This window comes from Vipera berus (genome assembly GCF_964194415.1).
Source record: "Vipera berus genome assembly, chromosome: 2".
Lineage (NCBI taxonomy): Eukaryota > Metazoa > Chordata > Lepidosauria > Squamata > Viperidae > Vipera > Vipera berus.
The window spans coordinates 266,239,029-266,245,249 of record NC_138203.1 but is presented as its reverse complement, the minus strand read 5'-3'; the positions used below and the strand labels follow the sequence as shown (position 1 = coordinate 266,245,249).

At 40.1% G+C, this 6,221-nt stretch overlaps 1 long non-coding RNA gene across 1 annotated transcript; it reads right to left on the bottom strand.

Annotated features, from left to right (window-relative positions):
- Positions 1-800: 800 nt before the first annotated feature.
- On the bottom strand, positions 801-4,488 carry LOC308663618. Its single transcript, XR_014025454.1, has 4 exons — positions 4,423-4,488; positions 3,102-3,218; positions 2,601-2,754; positions 801-1,442 (listed from the first exon to the last, which is right to left on the bottom strand). It is a non-coding gene; the product is annotated as an uncharacterized lncRNA (long non-coding RNA).
- Between the last annotated feature and the right edge of the window lie 1,733 nt (positions 4,489-6,221).

Below are 6,221 nucleotides of genomic sequence, written 5' to 3'. Positions count from 1 at the left end.
TGGAAGGGACCTTGGAGGTCATCTAGTCCAACCCCCTGCTCAGGCAGGAAACCCTATACCAGGGGTAGGCAACCTCGGCTCTTTTATGACTCGTGGACTTCAACTCCCAGAATTCCTGAGCCAGCATTGCTGGCTCAGGAATTCTGGGAGTTGAAGTCCACGAGTCATAAAAGAGCCGAGGTTGCCGACCCCTGCCCTATACCATTTCAGACAAATGGCTGTCCAGTCTCTTCTTAAAAACTTCCAGTGTTGGAGCATTCACCACCTCTGGAGGCAGGTTGTTCCACTGGTTAATTGTTCTAACTGTCAGGAAGTTTCTCCTTAGTTCTAGGCTGCTTCTCTCCTTGATTAGTTTCTATCCATTGCTTCTTGTCCTGCTTTCAGGTGCTTTGGAGAATAGCTTGGCTCCCTCTTCTTTGTGGCAGCCCCTGAGATATTGGAACACTGCTATCATGTCACCCCTCACCCTTCTCTTCATTAAACTACACATACCCAATTCCAGCAACCGTTCCCGATATGTTTTAGCCTCCAGTCCCCCAATCATCTTTGTTGCTCTTCTCTGTACACTTTCTAGAGTCTCGACATCTTTTTTACATCGTGGTGACCAAAACTGGATGCAGTATTCCAGGTGTGGCCTTACCAAGGCATTGTAAAGTGGTATTAGTACTTCACGTGATCTTGTTTGTTTTAATTACCTACTTTAAATTGCTTCTTATTGTTGGTTATTCTGCTGTTTGCTGGCCACCCAGAGCCATGTCTTGAATGGGTATACAAAAGTACACAAGCAGGTAATAAACTATTACAGTGTTCTGATTTATTTAGCATTCGGTTTCTTGAATCAGTTAACAGACATATAATTCTAAACAATGAAGCCACCAAATCAGGGGTGTCAAACTTGCAACGTCACATGACATGTCGTGACCTATCGCGACTTTTTTTCCGTTGCCGGCAATGTGGTGGGTGCGGTTTCGCAGGCTGGCAGTTTGACACCCCTGCACCAAATGGTTAGTTTCTTACACCTTAATTTTTCTACTGATTGATGTTTTCCTTACATTAGACAAGCAAATTAGGAGCTGCTCAGCTGCCTGTTTTTTTTAAACAAAGTAAGAGAATTACATTGTGACTTTTCCATGCATTGTATGCTCTTTTTAAAGAAAGCATAAGAAAACATAAAGAATGGAAATTAGAATAGCAAAACACAATCTCTTTTGATTGATTGATTGATTGCTCCAGGAGTCATCTGTTGAGAATTATTAAGCAAATATTTTGATTAATAATCAGCAGGCTGATGTTTTAGATCCATTTCAGGCCCAAATACAAGCTACTTTTAAATGATAGCATTGCTTCCAGCTGAGTTTTGAGTTGGTTTCTTTGTCAGTAATATTCTTCTATTGTTCTTATTTTCCTCTTGTACAATGTTTGCTGATTTCTTAAAATATTTCCTGTGCCAGGAAAAGGAAAAAAAGAAAAGATGTTGCTTTAAAAAAATAGTAAACATCAAGATGGTTTGCTATCTCACCCTCTTCAATCCTTGGGCCTTCTCTGAAATTTGCTTTTTTTCCCCCTCAAGGACTGAGATGTTGCATTGCTTTGACAAAAGCAGTGTTGCATTGTTGCACTACAAATTCAGGCCCTTTTGGATGTGCGTGGAATGTCATGAAGCAAATACAAAATTAGAAAGGTTTGCGTCGCAGTACAGGTAGTCCTTAACTTACAACCATTCATTTAATGAACGTTCAAAATTACAACAGCACTGAGAAAGGGGGTTACAACTGATCCTTGCACCCACCGGTCACGTGATCACAATTTGGGGCTCTTGGCAACTGGCCTCTATTTACCGTGGTTGCAGCATCCTGGCATCACGTGATTGACATTTGTGACCTTCCCAGCTGAAGTCCGACAAGCAAAGTCAGTGGGGGAAGCCAGATTCGCTTAACGATTGCAGGATTCACTTAACAACTGCAGTGATTTGCTAAATACCCGTAGCACAAAAGGTTGTAAAATTGGGTGCAGCAGCTCACTTTACAATTGCCTTGCTTAGCAACAGAAATTCTGGTCCTAATTATGGTCAAAAGTCCAGGGGTTACCTATGCTGCAATGCCACTTTTTCCAGACTGACTTGTCTGACTCCACCCCTTCCAGCAAACAGCCTGATTTAGAACAAAAAGTAATTCATTGTACAAGCCTGTTATATGGTCGCTCATGAATAACTATTATTAGTTTACTTATTTCACTGAGCAAATAATTTAACATCTGCAAAACATATTATTTTAAGAAACACTTTAGGATCAATAAGGAATCAGCTCAGTGTTAATTCCCCACCAATAGGGCCAGAGTTTTAAAACTGGAAGCTTGTCATTAAAAAAACAAAAGACAAAAAAAAAGAGTAGGGAAAAGAAACAACTTGTGTTTTGACTGCCCTTGTGAGACAGACCGCTTTTGCAGCAACAGCTTTTTGTGGGCAGAAAAGACAGAATTCCTGAGAAATTACAGGAGAGTTCAGGAAAGCCTACAGTACAATAAATACGCAAGAAAAACCCCTGGATCCTCGTTCACAACCCAGAGAACTAATTATACAACTCCAGAAAGAAAGGGTCTACCATGGACGTATAAATGGCTTCCAATTGCATAAATTATCATCCGAACAGCAACTCAATTTGTGTCGAAAATGGGTCTTTGGATTTTCCCAGTAACTCCCACATTTATTCTGTTCATTCTCCAAACAGGTTAGCATAAGCTTCTCCAGACGCATACCTGCATTTAAGGGGAAAGGAGCCACGTTTCAATTATCCTTGCTAATTTTCCATGGAGGATGCATCTTACATTTTTGTAAAGCCCTTTGTCCCAAAACAAGTAGTCCTCGGCTTACAACAGTTCATTTAGTGACTATTCGGGGGTTACAACGGCACAGTCATTTGCAACCTTCTGGCAAGCAAAGGCAATGGGGGAAGCCAGGTTCAGTTAACCAACCTGTTCCCAACAACTGCAGTGATTCACTTAACGACAAGAGAGGTTGCAAATGAACGGTTGTAAGTCGAGGATTACCTGCATCCACCCCAGACAAGCCAGCTGTGTCAAAGGAATGTAATAAGAATCCTTACTTCCAAAGACTTGCAGGTGGGCACACACCCCATTGGAGGTGAAGCAGAAGCTTTTAAGAGGAAGGCAAGGAGCCACTGGCCATGCAGATATGCAGTTTCGGCAAATCAAAGTATCTACTGGAAAAAGAGACAGAAAGATTGTGTTCTACAAGTAACCTGGCTCTGTGTCATGTCGGGTTTTAAACCCAGCAAGCTACAGGCTGATAACATCTTTAAAATGTGTCTGCTCTGCACTATGGTTCTTTTCCCTCATTCATTCAATTCTTCACTTACATTATTTAGATAATGTCAGGTTTCCTGCTTTGCTGTTTCTAAAATACAACAAAGTTAGGTTATTCTAGTAGAGATGTAGAAATCTGTATCAATAGCAATAGCAATAACATTTAGACTTATATACTGCCCCACTGTGCTGTACAGCACTCTTTGCAATGTCAGCATTATTTGCATATTGTCCCCAACAAGCTGGGTCCTCATTTTACCAACCTCAGAAGGATGGAAGGCTGAGTCAACCTTGAGCCCGGAAACAGAATTGAACTCCAGGCTGTGGGCAGAGTTTGCCTGCAATACTGCATTCTAACCACTGCGCCACCAGGGCTTCATCAAGCTATTTATATATTACTAAGACAAACAGTTGAAAAGGAACAGGTATTAATGGTAGATAATGTTTAGTTTAAACATCTCTGCAAGTATCCGTTCTGTAAAACAGCTTATCAATGTTGGGCTGAGATCGGCTAATTACAATTCCTAATGCATAGGTGCAACCTTCGCTGGAAAAGCCCAGGTATCCATTTCAGCCACATTAATTACAAACCCCACAAGATATTGTAAAAGGTAAAGAGGATTTCTTGTTCTGCTCACAGCGTATCTGACAAAAGAGACCCCTAATTCCATGAAGATAGCCTTTAGTTACAGATTAGCACCTGTTAGGGGAACCTATTAGGCTTTTTAAAAGAGATATAATTTAAGTGCCAGAAGTTAAGGGCTCAACTCCAATGCAGCCCAAATCACCATTCTCACTCTTTATAAGCAAAGTGGGGAGGGTCCCTGGCTATATTAGATCTTTAGTAGAAAGGGGGAATTTAAAGACTTGCTGTCTCTCAATGATCCTAATGAAGACCTCTATCTTATTATGCTAACAGCCATAACAAATATATTTTTGCTGCTGAGCCCTCAGCTCCCAGACTTTATGCTTTATTCTCTTAGAACTCAGTGGCCATCAGTAATTTTCAACAGAGAGCTTTGGGTATAATTGACGTAAGAAAACGTTTGTGGGTGTGGGAATAATAGAGTGGCAATATCCCTATTTTTATTAGGGACTTACCTCCCATTGTGATGAAGAGAAGAAGATAGAATATAAGTAGCCAAAGCTGAACCATGCCTGTTTTCTCCCAAGTCTGTCACGAAAGGCTTGAATAGATCTTGGCATGGAAAGAGAAGAAGGGACTTTTTAATCACACATCTGCATTTCAGAAATCAACTTGTTACTTGTGTAGGTGGATCAGCCATACCAGTGATGGGACACTGAGATCACGGAACACCTTTCAAATGTTTGATCTGTAGATAAAATGTTTCAGCGTCAACATCAAACGTGGCATTTTGAGGCTTAGTAGCCCTGATCTTACACCCACTTATTGCTGGGAGAGTTTCAGAATTCAATTATCAACCTCTCCTATCATAGACTGAGAAGAGTTTTCTCCTTAGACATAAAAACCACTAGCACAAACTTTGCAGGTCTGTAGAAAACAGCCATTTTACCTCATGCTCTCACTGTTGGCAATGCAACACTCACTCTTTCTGAAATTTTTAGCTTTGAACAAGGGTTTTATGTTCCCTCTTCCACAAATGTTTCCTTCAATAGCAAAACAATGGAAGAGAGTAAGAATAGCACTGAGCAGATTGTTTATGAAAACTGCAAACATCTCAGGAATGACAAAATGTTATCTCTCTCTTTCTCACTTTTTGGATCTTCTCTACCAGTCCCTAAGAACACATCCACAGGGCCTTTCTTGTTGATATCAGAACTCTGCATAACTTCAAACTGACAGGAGGGAAGCTCAAAAATAACATTAGACAGTAGTACTTCACCGAGAGTAGTAAAAGCTTGGAATCAATTTTCAGCAGAGATGATAAGTCAGTCATAGGTAACTGTGCTTAAACATGCTGGAGATGAACACATTTGTCTGAAATGGTATAGGTTTCCTGCCTAAGCAGGGGGTTGGACTAGAAGACCTCCAAGGACCCTTCCAACATTATATTATATTAAATATTTTAATTACATGTCTGCCATCTGACAAAACATTTAAAAATAATAAATTAAAAACTCAAAGGGCAGACTTGATGGACCACTAGGCCTTTTTCTGAAATCAGTTTTCTATGTTTCTATCCTAAACTATCACAATCCCCTGTTATGGATGGATGGATAGCACATCTCTCCTGACTGCCTTTTTGAAAGTGCAACCCAATACACTTCTACTCAAATAAAAAGTTCACTGTTAGACAGGACTTAATATTATTCCACGAACTAAACCCTTATAAAGAGTTCCCAGTTTAACCCCCCTTAACCCCATTTGGTCAGTCCCCCATCATTTACCTCGTATCATCCCTCTCGTGGGAAAAAGGAACTTAGGACCTTTTATGTTTATTGCTCTCTTCCGTGACACAAGCCAGATGCTAGCCCCCCCTTTTGTTTCCCCAGTTCAAAAGGCTTCTCCTTTCCTTTGAAATGCCTAATACCGGTTCAATACACATCCGTTCCCTCCTCTTCAGGAGATGGCAGAATCCATGGAATGTTTTAAACATACATTTATGAATATGATATAAATGGATTCTGACATTCAGAGTGATTCTGAGCCCCACAATGTCCATTTGCAAATAATTTCAGTTTGATCCTTTGCAACTGCATCAGTGCAACTTTCTTGAAGACATATATTTTACCCATAAAGAGCTATAATTACATCTTTGATTACATTTCTTCTGGTCTAGCAGATGTATGTATGTATGTATAGTATGTATGTATGTATGTATAGTATGTATGTATAATTTTGTATTATATCATAACTGTTTTTAATTATTTTATGACTGTTCCTTGTCCAGAGGCATTCATTTGAGATGGGCAGCTAA